This window comes from Leopardus geoffroyi, chromosome A1 (genome assembly GCF_018350155.1).
Source record: "Leopardus geoffroyi isolate Oge1 chromosome A1, O.geoffroyi_Oge1_pat1.0, whole genome shotgun sequence".
NCBI lineage: Eukaryota > Metazoa > Chordata > Mammalia > Carnivora > Felidae > Leopardus > Leopardus geoffroyi.
In genome coordinates, this window is record NC_059326.1 from 118,259,362 (window position 1) to 118,281,391 (window position 22,030).

The 22,030-nt window shown below is 44.7% G+C and overlaps 1 protein-coding gene, 1 long non-coding RNA gene and 1 other non-coding gene across 13 annotated transcripts in view; 1 reads left to right on the top strand and 2 right to left on the bottom strand.

The window, feature by feature from the left end:
- The window catches only part of LOC123605402, a 342,862-nt gene that overhangs the window by 281,045 nt on the left and 39,787 nt on the right, over positions 1 to 22,030 (top strand). Inside the window, exon 7 of one of the 5 annotated variants that reach the window (XR_006715752.1) lies at positions 8,475 to 9,413. The exons of the other annotated variants lie outside the window; for them this stretch is intronic. This is a non-coding gene — a long non-coding RNA (uncharacterized LOC123605402). Of the gene's footprint in view, positions 1 to 8,474; positions 9,414 to 22,030 lie in introns of those variants that run through there. 5 annotated transcript variants of the gene reach the window in all.
- The window catches only part of FGF1 (fibroblast growth factor 1), a 106,008-nt gene that overhangs the window by 33,520 nt on the left and 50,458 nt on the right, over positions 1 to 22,030 (bottom strand). Inside the window, exon 3 of one of the 7 annotated variants that reach the window (XM_045492183.1) lies at positions 11,588 to 11,707. The exons of 5 other annotated variants lie outside the window; for them this stretch is intronic. The gene's annotated coding sequence lies outside the window, so the exon portion shown is untranslated. Of the gene's footprint in view, positions 1 to 3,419; positions 3,614 to 11,587; positions 11,708 to 22,030 lie in introns of those variants that run through there. One more of the 7 variants, XM_045492193.1, reaches the window with a different exon arrangement.
- On the bottom strand, positions 1,512 to 1,636 carry LOC123582096. The gene has a single exon (XR_006704197.1). It is a non-coding gene; the product is annotated as a small nucleolar RNA SNORA36 family (small nucleolar RNA).

Genomic DNA, 22,030 nt, shown 5'->3' on the forward strand with positions numbered 1-22,030 from the left:
TGTTCATATGTGTGTGATCTGGTGCAGAATCACCAATGTGTTTGATTATAGGGGACTGCTCCAGACCCCACAGAAGTTCTTCCTTAATATACAATAAATGCAACCAATTGTCTTCCTAAAATCCCCCAACTCCTGGGTTCAGTAATTTGTCTAGCTTTTCAGATAAGGGATTCTGGGCCTGCAGTAGGAATCACAGTGTCTGTCATACGGAGGTTAGAGTCTGGCCATACCAGATCAATCAAGCCGAGCTTCCAATAAGAGGGGCATAGATGCTTGGACCACACATAGCTGGCCGGAAGTGCAGCCTGTAAAGCCAGTCCAGCTGTATCACCCAACAGCTCAATCCCAGTCTTAGCCCCCACACTCCTTTATGAGGAGCAAAAGATATAAGCAGGTACACACACTTTCCCAATGATCTCCAATATCCATTATTTGTTCCCTGGGTTCTGGATCTTTAATTCTCTGTGTGGCTTCTCTGCCCCCAAAATTCTGACTCCCATAGAGCATCATTCCGTTGGAGGTCAGGAATTATTTTAATGCTTAGACAAAACACCCTGTAAGAGGAACCACAGAGCACTCCCTGGCATCGCGACATGCTCTGAGGCCCCAGTTGTGCCCGAACTTTAATGGTACACCCTGGCCCAGGGCATCCTGCAGGCTCTCAGCCATCCTGAAGACCAGCACACATCTTAAATGGAAGTATCCTTCCTACAGACTGACGCTTTAAAGGCCTGGGCTTCCAGCCAAATGCAGAGCAATTCTGCAGGGGCTCCGCCAGCCCCGGTCCCTTCCTCTAGCCTTCCCTTACTGATGTGCCTCCAAAAATCTTTTGAAAATGTTGTGCAAGTTACAATCTCCAGAACCAGCCCACGAGGACATTCCTTTCTCAAAGACAGCAGACCTTCCAACTCACAGGACGATGGTTTGTTTGCTAGGTCTTTTTTCTTCCCTCCTGAGCTACAAAATTTGCCTTCTCCAAGCTTAGTCTTTTGAAGTAAGTGTTTGTTATCTCTTTGGAAATGCTGGGGGCTTTCCCTACCATATGTTTCCCAACAGTCTGTTCTGAACATACCCATAAATAATCAAATAAGCCCATAAATAATAAAATAGTGACTTTTTCTTGAACATTTACTATGTGCCAGATCCTGTCCTAAGTGCTTTACATACATTATTAAAAAAAAATTTTTTTAATGTTTATTTATTTTTGAGAGAGAGAGAGAGACAGCATGAGTGGGAGAGGGGTGGGGAGAGGGAGGCACAGAATCTGAAATAGGCTCCAGACTCTGAGCTGTCAGCACAGAGCCCGATGCGGGGCTTTGAACTCATGAACCGTGAGATCATGACCTGAGCCGAAGTCGGATGCTTAACCAGCTGAGCCACCCAGGTGCCCCACATACATTATTTTAATTAATCCTCAGAGTTCTTTGAGATAGGCATTGCTTTTCTTTCTTTTTCTTTCTTTCTTTCTTTCTCTCTCTCTCTCTCTCTCTCTCTCTCTGTTTCTTTCTTTCTTTTGTAGGCTGGGAGATCAATGAATAGAGTGATATCTTCCATGTAATCATCTTCCGTAGCCTGATCATGTCCCAAGATTTAATTAAATGAACAGGAAGGCTTGCCCTGAACTGAACTCAAGGCATTGCTTTTTTTATCCCCAGTTTGCAACTAAGGACACCAAGGCTTGGAGAGTTCAAACAGTTCGTTTAAGGTCATACAGATAAATCAATGTTAGAGCTGCAATCGGAAGGTAGGGTTTTCTGACTGCAGTGTCCATGATTGTAACTGCCACAGAAATATGGGAAACAGAAAAAATGCCTTTGGTTGAGTGATCCTTAACTTCTCTATTCTGTTTATTCTCCAGTCCCCTAGCCCGCATAAGTCAGGCAGCCCCATCGACAGATACTTCTGTCTTGAGTGGAGTCTTTGCAAGTTCCTCCCTAGACACAGAACTGTCCCCTTTCGAAGCACTATAATGGCCTCACCAGCACTTTCTGATTGGCCCAGTGGCAGTCAAGTTACTCTTAGCTTTTATCACAGTAGAATCACTTGCCATTGCTTTTAAAGGACTGGGGTGAGCCCAGAGCCCACTCTGGGAACCCAGTGGATAGTCCTACTTCAGACTGAGCTGGAAAGGCCATGGAAAAGGGAAGTTCTCATAGACCTGGGCTTTGGTTTCTGCTGTGTCATTAACTATTTGCATGACTGAGCAAGTCATTTAATCTTTCTGATCCTCAGCTGCCTCTTCTGTAAACTGAAGCTATTAAGAATACTGATCTCGGGGCCTGGGTGGCTCAGTCGCTTAAGCGTCTGACTTCAGCTCAGGTCATGATCTCACAATCCGTGAGTTCGAGCCCCGCATTGGGCTCTGTGCTGACAGCTCAGAGCCTGGAGTCTGCTTCTGATTCTGTGTCCCCCTCTCTCTCTGCCCTCCCCCAGTCACACTCTGTCTCTCTCAAAAATGAATAAATGTTGGGGCGCCTGGGTGGCGCAGTCGGTTAAGCGTCCGACTTCAGCCAGGTCACGATCTCGTGGTCCGTGAGTTCGAGCCCCCCGTCGGGCTCTGGGCTGATGGCTCAGAGCCTGGAGCCTGTTTCCGATTCTGTGTCTCCCTCTCTCTCTGCCCCTCCCCCGTTCATGCTCTGTCTCTCTCTGTCCCAAAAATAAATAAACGTTGAAAAAAAAAATTAAAAAACAAAATGAATAAATGTTAAAAAAAATTAAAAAAAAAAAACCCAATACTGATCTTCTCATGGTGCCATGACAAAGGAATAGAGAAAGGCAGGCCTGGGAAGGGTCTCACATACAGTGAATGCCTAGGAAATAGAAGGTGTTGTTATGGTTGTTAATTAGAGCCTGTGTTAAAAAAATTTTTTTAATGTTTATTTATTTTTGAGAGAGAGAGAGAAAGAAAGAGAATCTGAAGCAGGTTCCAGACTCTGAGCTGTCAGCACAGAGCCTGACGCAGGGCTTGAACTCACGAGCTGTGAGATCATGACCTGAGCCGAAGTTGGACACTCAACCAACTGAGCCACCCAGGCACCCCAGTAGGAGCCTATGTTTTAATGCATGGATTATTTGCATTTTTATGGCACTTGGAGTTTCACAAAGCATGTCATGTGGGTAAGCAGGCATCTCTTAGGTGCCTGTGGTGTAGATAATATAAGCGGTATTTTATAATCATTTTGTATTTTTTATTCCTCCTATTATATGAGATAGGTGAACACTTTGTCTTTTTCTCTAGCCAAGAGAAGTGTGACACAGAGAGGCTAAACAGCATATCAAAGCAAATCTGTGGCTTAGCCAAGAACAAAACCCTGAGTCCCAAGACATCACTTTATTATGTCACGCCTCTATTGGGCAGCCTCATTTCAAGGGCCCCATGTTCATTGAAAACACTGAAAAGTAAAAAAGACAAAACTCACATTTCTGCCAGACAGATGATATCCAGGCGTTTCTGGAAGAATGATTAGCAATCCCAGCGTGAGGTTTTGTGTTGAAGGTGCTTGGATACGAAGGAGGAATGTAAAACCCCACGGAGCTCGTTTCACATGTCACAGTCTATTCTGGATCTTGAAAGTGGGCCTCGGAGGCCCCAGCTGTGCCCCAAGAGAGCTGCATTCCTGCGGAGCCTTCCAGCACCGTGCAGGAGGCAGGGGGTGGGGAGCAGGGCCCAGGATTTGCAAAGGGACCCAGTGGGTGTCTCAGCCAAAGAACAGGAAGCAAATAATAAGCTACCCCAGCGCCAGCCTTCCAGGGCTTGGTTTTTGCAGAGCCTACATTAGGACAGTATAAACCTTGTTTTCTTTTGCATTATTTCTTTTTAAGGACTTTGGCTATTTTTAGAGGTTCCTTCCACTGGCCAACTCTCTTTGAACCCACACAAAAAGTCCAAAAGGGACCATTCTCCCGTCTCCCCAGTTTGCCCTGTTTCAGCATGCCCAATGCTCTCATGGTCCTGTGACCGTGTCATTGGCATTCTCCACACAGGCCTGCACACACCCCAGCTGTTGGCAGGAGCCGGGTGGGTTTTATGGGAAGGAGATGGAGCAAGAGAATACGAGCAAAGGCTCTGGGCAAGGACTGGTGTCTGATAAGGGATGAAAGAGCTTAGAAGTGTGTTGGAATCTCGTATCCAAGAAGGTAAACTCAGAGATAAATCTGCGCCCGGTATCTAGCATCTCCAGGAAGGTGCACACTGTGCGTCCCACTCATAGGTAGGTACCGGGAAGCTCGACAGTGTGCTCGTCTGTCCAACATGGCCTCTCACGGGAGTCTGCTTTCATTTTGGCAGGTAGTTCAAAGCATGGTTTGCATTCATCCCTGCAACTCCTCATGGCTTCTCTTCTTGTTTATTTCTTTTTTCTACATAACCTTTCCAAGCCATTTATACCCCGCACTATCCACTGCTCCTCTCTCATGCTTTAGAGATCAAAGTGCTACTCTTTTGGGTGGGGTTGTTTGAAAAATGAAGAATTTCTACACTATTGGCCTTTGAGAGTAGATTAGGCAACAGGAGGTAAGAAGAAATGTCAGATGGACTTCTCCTTACTTCTCTAGGCTGCCATCTTTTTGCACATAATTTCTGCTGGCTTTCAAAGGTCCTGCATTCCTTGGTTCCTCCTTGGTGTTGTCAGGTTCAAGGGGCTCCTCTGGAATTTCCATAAATCTAGACATTTAGATGGGTGTGGGGCAGACAGGAGGCAGAACATTTTCCAACGTTCCCCAATGTTGTGTTCTTTTTTTTTTTTTAATGTTTATTTTTGACAGGGGGGCAGGGGCAGAAAGAGGGGGACAGAGGATCTGAAGCAGGTTCTGTGCTGACAGCAGCAAGCCCGATCATGGGTTTGAACTCACAAACCACAAGGTCATAACCTGAGCTGATGTCAGATGCTTAACCGACTGAGCCGCCCATGTGGCCCGCCAATATTGTATTCTTGATCCCTCAGTGGTGAGAATACCTTTCTCAGAGATGTGTTTGTATAGAAAATAAGTCAGTGGTATTGTTTTTCCAAAACTGTCCTCCATAGGAGTAAGTCATTAGGTTGTAAAGTTTCACACTCTATAGTGGGAGTTTGGTTGATTTGATTTGCAAAACTTCTTAACGCTGCATTTTCAGCAACGTAAGTATCATGTGAAGCAGGGTTTCTGCCTCCGTGTGCCTAAATGTGTCTGGCCCACAATGTCTAGGGTAGCTCCCTGCATTCCTCTGTGTATGAGTCCTGTATAACACTTACGATAATTTATGACTTTATGTATGTGTTCGCTTACTAGTTATCGACTGTCTCATGCTGACCCCCTTCCCAAACACACACACACACACACACACACACACACACACACACACACGGTGGACTATGAATCTAATGAGGACCTGTAATCAGGTTTGTTTTGCTCACATATGTTAGTTCCTAGATCTGTGCCTGGTATGTTATAATTTTGCTCAGTGAATATTTGGGAATGGATGAAGTCAAGAAATATTTTCTTAGTTGGGGCGCCTGGGTGGCTCAGTCGGCTGAGCTTCTGACTTCGGCTCAGGTCACGATCTCAGGGTCTGTGAGTTCGGGCTCTGTGTCAGGCTCTGTGCTGACAGCTCAGAGCCTGGAGCCTGCTTCAGATTCTGTGTGTGTGTGTCTCTCTCTGCCCCTCCCCCGCTCATGCTCTGTCTCTCTGTCAAAAATAAATAAACATTAAAACAAAAAAAAGAGGGGCGCCTGGGTGGCTTGGTCGGTTAAGCGTCCGGCTTCCGCTCAGGTCATGATCTCGCGGCCCGTGAGTTCAAGCCCCGCGCCGCGCTCTGTGCTGACGGCTCGGAGCCTGGAGCCTGTTTCAGATTCTGTGTCTCCCTCTCTCTCTGCTCCTCCCCTGTTCATGCTCTGTCTCTCTCTGTCTCAAAAATAAATAAACGTTAAAAAAAATGTTTTTTTTTAAATAAAAAAAAAGAAAGAAATATTTTCTTAGAAAAGCTGTTTGGTTTAAAAAACCTAACTTATCAAAAATAATCCCTATGGAGAAAGGTGATATTTAAGTGTAGTTCCCTTTTTGTGCAGGTCTGTTTAAGTGTGGTGTTTTGTGTTTGTCAGAAAATAGTGTTTGCCCAGGGAGCTGGGATCACTGTGATCCATATAGGACTCATAAGGAATAGAATAAAGCCTGTCCCTTCCTTTTCTCTCATTTTCCCTTCCATCTATACATCTTTGTTTCTTCCTGTATTTACTAAATGCTAATCAAATATATACCAATCATGGTAGGGGAGGGATGATACTATACCTGCCTCACAGGATTGGTGTGAGGATAAAATGAGATAATTGTATTTACTGGCTTCTGGCAAAGTACCTGACATATTAAGAGCCTGATAACTGTTAGCCATTAACAGTATCAGAAGTATTGATGGAGCAACTATTACATACTTTCTGTCTCGGAGTCTCCAGAATCAGGACAAAGAATAGCATCTGTACCACCAGGGGGCTTGTGATGATTTATGTCCTCCATTTTCTTTGCATAGTATTTATTTTAAGAGCCGAGGATTACATGGTAGCCCCCTGGTTTACAGGTGGGGAAGGTCAGCTAGCCAGAACAATAGTGAGGATATGAACAAAATATCAAAATTTTAAATACCACCAGGATCAGTATTACAAGGTTTTTCCTTTTGCCCCAGGCTCCTTCTGTGGCTTGGCACAGCACCGTTGTGGATCCTGTCTTTTTAAAAGAAATTTGATTTTTTGTTCATCAAGGACTGTTTTGCCCTAAATTTGATTTTCTAAAAAAATGCTGCACTAAATGGGTGACTGGCTTAGAGGAGCGTGCGACTCTTGATCTCGGGGTCATGAGTTTGAGACCTATATTGGATGTAGAGATGACTTAAACAAACAAACTTAAAAAAAATATTGCACTAAAATATTATTTATCTTGGTTTCTGAGTAAACTTGCTTTGTGCCCAAAGCAAGTACCTCCCTTGCCTCGCCTTAGTCCCAGGCTTGTGTGTTGGTCAACTTTCTCAACTCTTATGTTGAAGTTAAAGGCTGTCAAATTTATGTACTTAGTACCTACTGTCAACGCCCAGTCCAGTCCACTGTCACAACTTCTGAAATAGTCTCCTCTTTTGTCCTCAGCATGCCCCCCCGCCGCATCATCTTTATACATAGAGTCAGAAGGATCCTTGAAAACCTACCTCACCCCCTGCTTGCAACCTTCCATAGCTTTCATTTCCAAGTAAAATCTGAATCCTTCCCGTGGCCTGCGAGACCCTGTATGGTCTGGCCTGACCTCCCACCACTCCTTCCGTTTGCCCACTATGCTCTAGCCAGTCCTCCAGTCCTGTCTGCCCTTGGATCCTTGAGTCCAGGGTGGTCCCTTCTACCTGCCTGCCTTCATGCAGAGTGTTTGCTTTCTGGCCCTTTCTCCTGGCTGGCTCCTGCTAACTCTTCAGATGGCATCCAAAGCCACCTCCTCAAGGGTCTTCCCTGACCTCCCCATCTAAGTTCTGTTCCCCCCAGCCTCCATTATTCTCTTTTGTACGTCCTCTTCTTTTCTTCCCAAATGCTTCCCACCATTTGTAATTAAGTATATATCTACCCAGGCATTGCTGGCCTGTCTGATGCCTTCTCCCACCAGTAGACAGAAAGCTCCTGGAAGGCAGAAGCCATGCTTATTCACCATCTTTTCCACAGCCCCTCAACAGTGCCTGGCACAGAGCAGTTGCTCGATTATTTGTTGAATAAAAGGGAATGAGTGAATAACCAATCTTCAGTTTCCAAAATCTTGACCTGAGGACTCTGCCGCACGCGAAGGGACTTTCATGTCCCATTCTGCTCTTTGTTGTCATGAACTTTGCTCTTCTAGAGCAAGTGTTTTTCCCCTAGATTATTTTTATTGGAAAAAGTGAAGCAAATATAGAGATAATTATTGATTGCCACTCATCAGGTCTCTGCTACCTATCACCAACATCCTCCTGGGAACCTGCTGCAGGATTCCTGGGAACCACAGGAAATAAGTCCGTTAACCACTTGAAATGCTTTTATAAAAATAGACCGGAATTGACCTTCTTCCTGTGGAAGGGCCTCTTTCCTCTGGGCAAACATTGCAAAGAAATGTTATCTGCTCTTAGAAACCTCCCACGTCAGTCATCCTCCCAGCAGGATTTATCTGGACTTGGAATCCTGTTCTGAAATCGTCTCCCTACTGCCTGGGTCATTACCTGAGCAAATTGCTCATTTGTTATGTCCGTGCTGTTGTTTTTATATTAAAATGACAAGATTGAAGTCGAGGCCTGGGGGAACTATGGGGCTATCCCAGTGCACACTGATATCCTGGAGGCCTTTCACCCTCACAGAGATTAGCACCACTTTCCTTGGACTTCAGTACAGGTGTGCTAGCCTCAGCATTTTGATCGTTATCCCCTTACCACATCCCTTATTTTTGAATTTGATTTAAATTCCTGACATGTGGTTTTCCTTAAATTTTAATTTCCTTATTTAAAGGAAGCTTTATCCCTCCGGTGTAACTGCAGAAGCATCCCATACACAGAAGGCAGTCCTCAAGATAAATACAGTGCAAGGGCGGCTGTGGTTGACTTCTGCTCAGATGCTGTCTCCTGCCCACCCACCTCTTTGGCTTACAAAGAGAGAAAAGCAATTGAAAACCTAATTGCAAGAAACCAAAGCTGTCTCCTTGACTACAAGCAAAATGACTGAAGGAAACTTCAAAGAGGGCTCCCTTTCTCTCTGCAGTGTTATGGAAAGATATCTTCATATCACTCAGAACTTCTGTATCAACAGGGGCACATGCCCCTACTTTGGGAAACAAAGGGTTAATAGGGTGTGTTACTTTACTGTTCTAGCAATTCAGCAAATAAGCAGAGGATGTCAGTCCCCTTAGAAGCTCTCAAATATAAAAGAGGGAGAGAAAAAAAGATAATACAGATAAACATCAGTAAAAATTTTTTAAGATTATTCCTGATCCTACCAGGTGAAGAGAACTTCTGTGAACATGTCAATTCATAGAGTTATAAACCTTTTACAAAGCAGCTTATATATAGGAATATTTGAGATTTTCTGAAACAAAAAGACAGCTTTCTGCTTTGTTAGGTTTCTATGTTGTTTGCCTGATTTGTATTTTGTTGCTAACTTTATTTCTAATTTTTCTTATTTCTGCTTACTTTTAGTTTACCTTGCCCTTTTATTTATTTATTTTCATGCAGAATCTTGGGTCATTAGTATTACTTAGACCTTCAAAAATGTTTTTTAATATGAGCAGTTAAAGGAGAAAGTTTCCCTCTAATAATTGTTTTAGTTGCCTTCCCAAATTTCCATTACCAGTACTTTATATATTGTTAAGTTTAAACTACTCTATAATTTCTCCTTTGATTTTTTTTTTTTTTGGTGGGTTATTTCAAAGTGTGTTGTTTAATTGAAAATATTTGCAGTTTTCCAGGGCACCTGGGTGGCTCAGTGGGTTAAGCATCTCTTGATTTCAGCTCAGGGCATGATCTCACAGTTCGTGAGTTCGAGTCCTGTATCAGGCTCCGTGCACTGACACTGCAGAGCCTGGTTGGGATTCTCTCTCTCTCCTTCTGTCTGCCCCTGCCCCGCTTGTGCTCATGCTCTCTCTCTCTCTCTCTCTCTCTGTCTCTCCAAATAAATAAATTAAAAAAATATATTTGCGGTTTTCCTAGATATGTTATGGTTATTGATATCTAAGTGAATTACATTGTGATCAGATAACTTATTCCATATGATTTCAATTCTATTAAATTGATTCAGGCGTGGTTTAAAGAATCACATGATTCCTCTTTGTAAAATTTGTATACATAGGTTGTTTTATAATCTGCTTATTTATAACCAGGCTGTACTAAATACATTAGGATTTTTTTCCTCATCAATAAATGTAAATCTCCATCTCCATTTTTTTTCTAAATTTTTAAATATTTATTTTTGAGACAGAGGCAGAGTGCAAGTGGGGGAGGGGCAGAGAGGGAGACACAGAATCTGAAACAGGCTCCGGGCTCTGAGCTGTCAGCACAGAGCCTGATGCAGGGCTCGAACCCACGAACTGTGAGATCGTGACCTGAGCTGAAGTCGGACGCTTAACTGAGCCACCCTGGCGCCCCTACACCTCCATTTGTAATGGCTACATAGGATTATAGGATTCCATTATGTAGACATGAAAACTCTAATCCTCTCTCGTTTGTCACCATTATAAACAAAGTCGCTGTTACTTCCCTGGGGAGGATTTGTGGAAGTGGAATTACTGGGGAAAGCACATGCATTTTGTTAAGGTTTTTACTCAAAATATTCAGAAAGTTTCTACCTGCTACAGGCTTAAGTTCCGTTTTCACCCCTTGACTTACATGTACATCCTTTCTGATTTAGATGTGTGATCTTTGAAGCAGAGGAGAAATTGATTTGAAAGTTTCAGACCTGCTGACTTTGGTTTCAAAGTCACCTCATAAAATGGGAGCCTTGCTGCCTTTGCCTAAAGTTGCTCTGAGGATGCACATTACCCTTCATAGGATTTCACTGCAGGCGTTTCTGGACACGTGACTCAGCCCCAGGATTGCTTTTCCAGTGTGGGCTTGGGCACTTGCCAGAGTCCAGTGGGCCTAGACTAAGGGGGAACAGAATGCCCCGAGGCAGCACTGGAGCTGTCTTCTGACTGACACTTGGGCCACTTTACTCCCTTGCTGCACCACCCTTACTCTCAGCTCCAACAAACCAGTCCTGACCTCTGTCCAAAGCTCACCTCCTCTACGAATCCCCAGGCATCGATGACTCCATTTAATCCAGCAACTCCCAGACCTCTGGTAAAATCACCTGTACGTGCTTTATGTCCGTCCCTTTAATCCACTGTAGATTTGTAAATTCACAGTAAGTTCTTGCAAGGGCGACCTCGTCTCCCACTTATTAAATGTGGGGCCTGGCACGGAGCACAGTGTATTGAAGGCAGTCAGTAAACATTTACTGAAATAAGAACCCGGTTTGTCTCCCAGGCGGAGGTGAGGCTTGGCACAGCCAAATACAAATGGCAGACAACTGAGAACTCTTGCTCACGTAAGCGCGCCAAATGGTGTCTGTCCTCGTGTTTAAAAGAAGAGACAGCCAAGATACTAGTTAAGAGCTCGCTGTGATTCAGACCAATGGATACGATCTCTGACTCATCCCTTTATAGATGTGTGCCTACAGGCAAGTTGCTAATGCTCTCTGAATCTGTTTCCTTGCATGAACAGTACCTGCTCATAGTGTTGTAAAGATCAAACTCGATAGGAGCACGTGAAGTGAAATGTGCACAGTATCTAGCGTGTGACAAGCTCTCCATGAACGGTGTTATTAATGTCTTTGATATTTTGGGTCTTCACAGAAGACCCAGCCTCCCTCCCGGGTTTGGGCTGTGGAGGTTCCTGCTTGCCTCTTCTTTTGTGAGCCGTGGGGGACGCGCCATGGAGGCTGCTTGGCTTTCTCAAAAGCACGCTCACTCCACCCTTCCGCAGAGGGAGATGGTTGCCCTGGTAAGAGGACTTTGCTTTCCTTTCAGGACTCCTGAAATCCAGATAACAAAGCTTCTGTCCAGTTAATAACCAAAACAGGAGAAGAGTCACCAGGGGTCCACAGGTTGATTGCTCATTGTTTCTTAAGGCTGTATATTTTGCACTAACACTTCTGATTTTCTTAGCCCGTTTCCATTCATTGGAAGCATCGGGAAGACAAGGGCTGGGCATCTTAAAGGAAACTTACAATGTACCATTAAGACCAGAGACTGCAGTCATGGAGACCTGGGCCCTGATGTGGGTCTGCATTTATTTGCTGGGTGGCTTTAGGCAAGTAAGTCACCCACTCCCCTGGGCTTTGAGTTTTCTCATCCCTTGAATGGAGATAATAATAATACTCATAGGGTGGTCTGGAGGATTAATGAGATAATGCGTGTAAAACACCTAGCAGGTACTAAGGTGTCCATGAATGTGAGTTACTGTCATCATCATGTTTGAACGCTGGCATCACCTTTCTGTTGGACCTAGTTCAAGTCTTGCCTGTGGGGTCAGCTCAGCAGCTTAAATGAATACCATGAATAGAATATGTGCCCCACCCGCCTTCTGCCAGAAGGTGAAATCAGAAATCTTTGTCATTCTGCAGATCCTAACTATAGTTTGTGGTGTTTTACTTTGAACAAGCTTTTTAGTCCTTGACTCTGGGGACCTCAGGAGCACATGTGAGTTTTTTACTTAAGCTATACCTTATGTCACCAGGCATAGGGCATAACTCTGCCTTTGCCTCCTGAGCTTTGTTCCTGAGTGGGTCCCCCCTGCGTGGGGATCATGGGAGTGCCCCTCCTCCAGGGGTTTGTATTCACTGGGCCTGAGTTGGGGCTGGCACCTGTAAGCTCAACACGTCTCCCCAGGAGAATCTGATGCAGACCAGAGTGAGAACCCCTGGTCTGGGAAATCCTTTCTTGCTACATCAAGAGAGACATAAGGGGGTGCCTGGGTGGCTCAGTCGGTTAAACGTCTGACTTCGACTCAAGTCATGATCTCACGGTTGATGGGTACGAGCCCCACATCGTGCTCTCTGCATTAGGAAGGAGCAAACTTCAGTTCCTGTGTCTTCCTCTCTCTCTGCCCCTCCCCCTCTCAGGCACGTGTTTTCCCTCTCTCTCTCTCTCTCTCTCTCTCCCTCCCCCTCTCTCAAAAATAAATAAACATGAAAAAAGTTTTTTTCTAAGAGAGAGATAAGGAATTCAGCCTAGAAGGGAGAGGCCAGCTTGATTATTTTTCTCCTTTTTAGCAAAGTCACTGAAATATCTCCAAATCTACTCTCCTTGTTTTCTTTAAAAGCAGTGGCCTGAGGGACATTGCCCATTTTGATATGTTTATTTTTTCCTCTTTCTTTCCATTACTCATATTTCCTTTACTGAATTATTGTTTGTCCTTGCTGGGGGGGGGGGGGGATGGAGGGGGTAGGGAGAAAATAAAACAGAGGGTAAGGCAAAATGAATGAAGGCTCCAGGTCCCTGTAGCCTTGTTCTGCTGTGTGACACTGGGGCAGGTGGGCTGCCTGTCTCTGCAGCAAGAGGCACAGGCCTCCGGCAGGCACACCAGCACACCCCGACTTGACTCGAGTTGTCGCAAAACTCTGGGTGTCTGATCACGGGCTGATCACGGGCACGTGGTGGCAAGGCCCTTAATTCTCCAAACCAAACCAGAAAGCAGTTCTGAAGAATAAACTTGGGCTTAATCACAGTACACAAGCCCATAATAAGATGAAATTGGGCCTCCAGGGTGAGCAAGGTTATCTGGTTTAGGACTGTAATGAGGTTCTGTTATGTTTCCGTTTCTCTCTGCCTCTTATTTTAATGGGTAAAGTTGTTCCAACAGTTCACAGATCGGGGCACTCATTTATTCACTTGATGAGTTCCACTGTGTGCCAGACATGAGGAATATAGTGGGAAACAAGGCAGATGCAATGAGGACCTCCTCGAGCTCACATTCTAGCGAGGAAACCTACCATAAAAGGGACTCCCAGTGAAGTGAGTGTTGCAGTGAAGTCCAGGATACCATGGGAGTTAGATGATAGGGACCTAAGGAGCCTAAGAGACAGGAAGACTTCCTGGAAGTGGAATTTATATTCCTAGTGAGTAGGGAAAAGAAGGTAGCAGGAAGAGCATGTGCAAAGGTCCTGAGTCCAGAAAGAGCATGTTTCACTTGGGGAGAAAAGAGTCGGTTGTGGATGAGGAGAGACGGCCGTGGCTGGAGCAGTTGGCAGGGTCAGCCCATGCGGAGCCCTGGAGATTTTTATCTCAAGGACTGTGGAAAACTACTGCACGATGCAGGCTGGGCTATGACATAATCAGATTAGCTTTTTTTTTTTTTTTTTTTTTTTTTTTTTTTAATGCCACTTGGCTACTTAGTGGAGAAGTATGGGAGGAGAGGCAGAAGCAGGGAATAGGTGAGGTGGCCCAAGTAAGAGGCAGCGGGACCTCAGATAGGGTGATAGACGTGAGCATAAGCCAACATGTGGTGTCCATTCTTCATGGCTTCTCAGCCAGGTTATCTTAGATCACAAGCACCGTAGCTTTCTCTGAGAGAGACAGCAGCATTCAGTCAGTGCATGGCACTGAGGTGAGATAAACTTGGATTTTAAATTCCTCACTGCCAGATATACCAGGAAATGTATCTCTCCCCATGAGATGGTGCTGCTTTGAGAATGTGGGGCTCATTGATCTTCAGTAGCCAATTTGGAAGTGAGGCACCATGGCATCTTAACAAGATGACAAATAATGCGGGGGAGCCAGAGTGCCCTCGCTGCCTGACCTGCCGGTCTGGGCATTAAGGACTATTCTTCCTGCTCCTCCATCCTGCTGTGACTCACCAAATGACTGGACAGATCATCTGTCTCTCACTTGCCTGTGTATGACCTCAAGAACTGCATTTCCGAGTCATGCTACTATACTTTATGAAATATACAAGATCCTGTCATCTCTGAGAGTTTTAAGGGCAGATCAGACAGCCTGGAGGGGAGGGAGTGGACCAGCCAGCTCTCAAGATGCTTCCTGGTCTTATGACACCTTGGGGCTTGGTGACACCATAGAAGATGGCTGAGGTCATTCGAGGGCACTCATTCATTTACTCAGCAAATGGTTATTAAGAAACTGCTGTGTTCCTGGCCCCATTCTCAAGTGATGAACAAAGCTGGCAGTGTCTTTACCCCATAGAGCTTAAATTCCAGTAATTTCCTGAGGCACAATCAGTGACCCACACTACTTCCATGCTCTCTTGGTCTTGGTGTTGAATAAGAAGGCCCACATTCCCTGGCATCGGACCTTCCGGTGGCCTCAAACAAGAGTGAACTTCCATTTTGCATATGTGCCCAGCTCTCTCTCACCCTCGGGCCTTTCAACCACTTTTCCCTTGGCCTGGAGCTCTCTTTGCCAACATTGCCTACCACCCCCAATATGTTCCTACTTCTCCTTCAGACTTCACTTTGAATATTACTCAGATAAGCCTTCCTTTACCACCAGCCCCAGGTCCAGACCCAGCCCTGTGGGGTGGGGGGTGTCCCTTATCCTCCTCTTGTTTTTCCCCCCGTTGCTGTTTACTGAACTGTTTCTCCCTCTCGACTTTGCCCCCTTAGGGCAGAGCCCTTGTCTCTGGTGCTCAGCTTTTTATCTGTAGTGCCTTGCATAGCGCTGGTACGTAATATGTGCTTAATAAATATTTGCTGAAAAAATTGAGGAAGAGAGGGGAATGATGATCTGTGCTGTGCAGCGTATTGCTTTTGCTGAAAAGACACGCACTGTGCTTAGAAACCCCTCATGAACCAAAGCCTGAGAAACTATGCTAATTAGCCACTTGCCATACTGAACCCAAGTATGAGTATTTTTTTTTTTAAGATCTTTTTTTTTAAGTAATCTGAACACCCAATGTGGGGCTTGAACTCATAACCCTGAGATCAAAATTTGTACACTCTAGCGACCAAGCCAGCCAGGCACCCCCCAAGTAAGAGTATTTTTGATTGGTTACATCCGTACGACATTAATCCTACATATTTTCTAAAACCGCTGATCTCTCCCTACTATAACTAACAGATCAAGAGAGATGAAAAAACCAGGGAAGAGAAGAGTTAAATTGATCTGTTATTATTCATTAATTCAGTCAACAAATATTTATAAATCAGGCACTAAGGACAAGGAGGCAACAGAAAGTCCTTGCTTTCGTTGTCTTTTTTTATTCCTGTAGGGGGAGATACTGCAGTTTTAAAAAGTGTCCAGCTGACTAAGAAAATCTGAAGCAGTGCCAATTCCTGTTTTCCTCTGTTGAAATCAAATATCAACAGAAGGGGGAAGTGCACTGGTAGGGGGAGAGTGGTCCGGGTGTCTCTGAGGAGGTGACCTTGAGCTGTGACCTTTGAAGATGAGCAGGAGTTCAGCGGGTGGGGTCAGGGATGTGTGCAGGGCCACATGCATCCGCGTCCATTTCACCAGCGGGAGGAGACTGAGTGATCCCAGTGAGCAAGGAGCTGGCACATTTCAGGGAAGAAAAGTCAAGATGCTAAACTTTCTTCCAGGTGTTAGTCCAGAAGAGGCAAAGGACTCAAAAACAATTCACCAATGGGGGGAGAGGAGGGTGCGCGGGATTTAATATAATCTTTTCAAAGGACAGATGCTTCTCTGAGGACCAGTGCTGCCTCTATCCTGAACCTACCCTGATCATCCCAAGCTCGACTTCATCGTTTCCTCCTGCAGCCTGCTGGCTAGAGCTGTTTGTGGTGGTTGCTATGTTCTAGCCAGCACTTAGAGCCATTTGCATCTGTTGTTGGCCTCCCTAAGGCCTTTTCAGCTTCATGAGGACAGGCATCAGATCTTATTCATTCCCTTCCCCCATGGATACATGCTTGCCTCGCACTTATGGACGCTCAGTGAATGTCTGCTGACATTTATTAAATCAAATACCTAAGATTTCTGGCTAATACTTTGAAAACATACCTATTTTTAAAAAGTCTTGATTTGGGTCACAGGAATGGTAATTTGGAGCATAAAACTCTTTTTTTTCCCCTTAATGTTTATTTTTGAGACAGACAGAGTGCGTGCAAGTGGGGCAGAGAGAGGGGGACAGAGGATCTGAAGCAAGCTCTGTGCTGACAGCAGAGAACCTGACATGGGACTCGAACCCATGAATTGTGAGATTATGACCTGAGCCAAAATCGGACACTCAACCAAACGAGCCATCCAGGTGCCCCTGGAGTATAGAACTTTTGAGGGAGACCCACACTTGGATGGTTCTAGTGGAGAACATTGAATGCCTTGAGGCTTTCCAGTGGAGGGGGCAGGATAAGAAAAGAAAGTTGTGGGGGGCACAGAAAGAAGCAGGGCAGAGAGGACTCAATGGCTATTTTGGCTGTTTTGTTCTTGTTGGTGATTAAAAACCATTGAAAATCATTTTCTACGCTCCCTCCAGCCCTGTGCCACAGATGTCCGTGTGTGCCCGAAGATTGCTGCTGCCTGGGTTTGTTGGTTGATTTAAGTGTTGGTTGGGGTTTGTTGTTTCCTTGGTCATTTCTTCCTTTGAGTTTATTTTGCATATATACAGAATGTTTTGTCCTGATCACAATGTTTTGTCCTAGATATATGCAGCTAGAATGTATCTTTAATTATCACTTAATTAGTATTTTTAAAGTTGAATTAGTGTTCAAACTGGAATTTATATCAAATGGAAGTTTGGTATTGGAAATATAAAATCAGTACCAAATGCCACAGAAGGGAACTGTAAAAGCAAGTATGACCAAAATATAGCAGGTTAGGAACTTTAAAAAAATAGGAAATATATAACTATAAAGCCTAATTTGTATGTGCTGTCTTATCAAGTGCTTCCTAGATTTTATCCATGATTTCATATAGCAGCACTTCGACACAAATACTGTTATTCTCATTTTAGTGGATGAAAGCACTGAGCTCTTGAGAAATTAAGAAATTAAGTAGCTCCCAGAGTTAGGAGGTCTTCCCATCTGAATTATTATTTTGGTTTTTGTTTTTGTTTGCAAATGGAATACGGAAAGAGGACTGCGTGAATTTCATGGAGCTAAAAAGTAGGATAGATGGTGGGGCCAGAGTTTATTAGCCTTTAAGACATAAATTTATGTGTGAACTGTTTGCTTTTGGAAGTAATCTAATGAAGCATGGAATCCCAAAGCAGACATGCGAGGATAGAAAGGAGCTGTGTGCCGGGAGGAGTGAAGGAAAGCGCCCACTGTTAGCAGAGGAGTCGCTAACCCTTGGCTCCTTGGGTTGCTTGGCAATGATAGCGCCTGAGTTGAGGATGAAGAATGGCCCAGAAAGGAAAGGGTTACATGGAGACAGAGAAGGAAACAGAGGACACGAGTGCTTTGCTTCTCGCTTGGCTGTAGCTTATTAACTAAACCCAAATTCATTTTCCTTGTCCCCTCGGACTAAGGTTAAAATCCTGATGGAGGCCGGAGGGGATGGTCCTGTGGGACGTTTTCAGGGTCAGGAAACTCACATGCAAGCTACTTTGTTTACATCAGCAAATCCAGCTGCATCGTGCAAGCGCTTGACCGGCCACTGACTCTCAACTCAAAACAGATGTCTGGGCTGCATAGAGGAAACACACAGGGCTCCTGACCTGGTAGGACTTTGTCTTGATGAGTTGGGAAAAGGACAAGAGGTGGATGGCACCAGGTGCCAAGAGTTGACAAGAGCAGCGACCTGGTAGACCTGGCTGTGTGCTGGCTCGAGCGTATGGGCTCCCAGAGGAGATGCTCAGAGAGGACCGGAAAGGCCAAGCTGCTTTCCTGCCTGAGAAAGCGAACTTCCTGTGTATGTTGGACTGTGGGGTTCTGAACTGCCTTTGGCAGATGTGGAAGGAGTTGAGGCCCCCCAGGCTAGAGAAAGTGGAATCAGAACCAGGATTCTACTTGGAGCTCAGTCCTAGAAATGGACCTTCTAATTTCTACCTACGTAACATTCATTTTTGAATGTTACCCATATGGTAGATGGTGAAGTAAATCTCTGCTAATAAATTAAGTGGTTATATAATAAATGATCAGGTTAATCATTATGTTAGACTTATTGCAGGTAATGTTTACCAGTTAGAAATATTCGTAAATGATAAAAAACCAAGTTGTCCTTAAAGAACCAGGCACTTTGGGGTACCTGGGTGGCCCAGTTGGTTAAGCGTCCAACTCTTGATTTCAGCTCAGGTCAGGCTCAAACCGGTCCAGGGGTTTGAGCCCTGCATCGGGCTCAAAGCTGACAGTGCAGAGCCTGCTTGGGATTCTCTCTCTCACCCTCTCTATGTCCCTCCCCTGCTCATGTTCTCTCTCTCTCAAAATAAATAAACTTAAAAAAAAAATAAACACGCACTTTCACATACACTGTATCCAGTGCCTCCCAGCAAACCCCATGTTATCTTATTTGAACAAATTAGTTGCATTCCATACCATGCTCTACTCTGTGAACTGATTTTCACTGAATAGATTTGCAAAATTGAATACTGTGATACAATTCTTCCTTGAGAAAAAGGATGAAATCAAGACAATAACAATTATTTCAGCGATGAAGAATGATTTTAAAAGACAGTACTACATATATATGCTTTGGAAAGTGAGAGTACAAATTACACAAACACACACACCACAACACAACACAACACAACACAAATATGTGCACACACCCCCAAATGCGACAACAGCCATCATTGACTGGTAAGGTTACAGATGATTTTTTTTCTTCTTTATATTTTCCACATTTCCCTAACTTTTTATAAGTAGCATGTATTATTTGTATAATTGGAGAAATTTCTATTTTGGAAATCCACTAAAAATGCTACATATACCTCTTGCTGTAGTCTAGGGGTCCATACCTTGAGTTATTGCTGCAAGTTCCTCACTTGATGCACCTTTTAGGAAAATAGACCTTTTTCCCTTGAGATAAAATTTGAAAATTTCTCAGTAGGGAGCAATTGCTAAACCTAAGATTCAAAATGGCACCCAGGGGACAGGTGTAGCTAAGGGACTAGGCTTACAATACCTTATGATATATTGAGCATAGAAAAAAAATAATTTCTCCTTCTAGAAACATGACCATTTTTGTGCATCTGACCTTTCTGTCTTTGTGGCCCCTGTTAGGAGACTCTAGTTACAGGAAAGCAGATCTACATTTGCACCCCAGCTCCACAGTCTGCTAACCATGGGACCTTGGCCAAGTCATGTATCATCTTTGTGCCTCTGTCTGTCTGTAAATGAATAGGCTTATTTTGAGGATTAAATGAATTAATGCAAGTAAGCTCATGTTAGCACAAACAGTAAATGTTGGCTATTACCATTATCTCCTTGGCTTGTCCCAGGCATCTGTTCCAACTATTATATGGAGAACATTTTTCTGATTTAGCTGGTTTTTATAATTTCAAGGCATCCTTTGAGAACCAGGGCCTTCCAGAATGGCCCCAGGAACTCTCAGAAAAGGGGAAGGCTTAAAATGTAGTTCTTCCTTACCTGCTGGCACAGGGCTTGTTTCCCCACAGAAGCTTCACCGTCTGGTTGAGCAGGAAACTTCACTCACTAAGGAAGCCCCTGGGAGCCTGGCTGCCTGGCCCCATTGCCTGCTTCCCTTAATAAGCCAGCACTCTCTTTAAACTGTTCCTTTTGGTGTCTGTGACTCAGACTATCTTAGATCATTCTGAGACAGGCTTCTCCTCCTTCCCTACTTCTACCTGCTGTCCTGGACATTTGTCATGCCTTTGACTGCCCAGTATCTACAGCCACATCCCCAATTTGAGGGATTACCACACACACACGCACACACATGCACACACACACACACACACACACACGCACACAGCGTCTTGGTCTGGCCTGTCCCTTCCTGTGATATTGGACCACCATGCCTTCCCAGTGATTCTTTGGGCAACTCCACGTTCTCTGAATTCTCTTCCTGTTTATTCACAGTCAAAATCGATTTTGGTTGCTTACAATTAAGAAGCCTAGCCAGCTCCTACTTTGGCATAAATCCTTCAGCTGTTAGTGCCCCAAACTCTCTGAGCTTTTCATGCTATGGCATTTCTTACACCCTACTGGTTATGACATATTATTATAAGTGTCTGCCCATCTTCCCCAGATTGGTAGCTCCCTGAGGACGAGGACTAAAGCCATCTAGATCCCTGCAGTATCTCTATCATGGAACAGAGTACCTAGTCCGTAGTAGGACCTCAGCAAATGCCACATGAATGAGCAAGCACCAAAACCATACCACATAGGTGGGGACCAGAATAACTACAGTAGTTCCACTTGAAGAATCAGTTAACTTGCCAGCTTTCTGATAACCTGGCACCATTCCCAGTCTCATTCTAGGGGAAGCCAGATTTCCTTTAGGCTTTGGCAAGGAAGAGCATATTCCAGCAGCATCTCGAGTGGGAGGGTGCGAAGTTGGCCGCGTCTTAAAGTGGGTGAGTAATCCCCCAGGCAGCACTTAGCTTTAAACTCTGGCTTATAACGTGGTCATCTCCTGAAGCTCCCAGCTTAAAATGGAAAGTGGCATTACTCATGGTGAAGAGCAGACAATAAGAAAACATTTAGGTGGGGCCCGACACAATGGAGTGAGTATTCCCTGATGATGGATGAGAGCATCTCTGCCCTCAGCACCCTCAGCCCCGGCAGACCGCTCAGTCATAGCAGGGCTTTTGAATTACACCTCCAACTCAGCTCACCACTCAGTACTTTGCTCTTTGGGATGTTGGGAGACACTGTGTTTCTCAGCCTACAGCAGGCTTGGTGGGAGGAAATGCCCCTGAATCCGTCTCAGCAGGTGATATAAAGCGGTGGTTACCAACATAGGCTTCAGCATTCACCAGACCTGGGTCCGAATCCCAGCTCATCTACTCTAGCTCCGTGACCCTGAGTAAGTTATTTAACCTCTCTGATCCTCAAGTTCCTCACCTATAAAATGGTACCTACTACAAGGTCATGGGAAAAGTAAATCAGACCATCTGTATAAAGTTTTTTATCACAATGCCTGGCATATAATCCACACTCAGTAGATGATCACTGACAGTACCAATAACGTTCTTTTAGCCTTTCCCTCCACCAGCCTCCATTACTTCTCCATCCTTTCTGTTTTTTTCTCTGTTAATCTCACTCAGCCTCCATGCCCTTCTTCCAGGAGTGGTCCCTTACCTCTGGCACCCTCTGAGCTCAGGCCACACCACAGCCTCCCTTTCATGGTCACTACACTCCATTACTGTCTTGTTTTTCCCTCACTTTCTTGGTGTCTGTCAGGTTGTATACTGAGAGCCCACTACCCAATATCTGAGCCGTCATTGTCTCTTCCCCAGTTCAGAATCCATGACCTGGCATGCCATGGGGCAGAATGCACTATAATAAATCAATCTGATTATAATGAAGCCTCATGGACAGATTGGGCAAGAGGTTGTAAACTAATCCGGGCTCAACACCAGTTTCCAGTGCCCTAGCATAATAGACACACACCCACAAAAAGCAAAGTGGACTACAGGCCAGTTTTACCAACTTAGGCTTTGGGC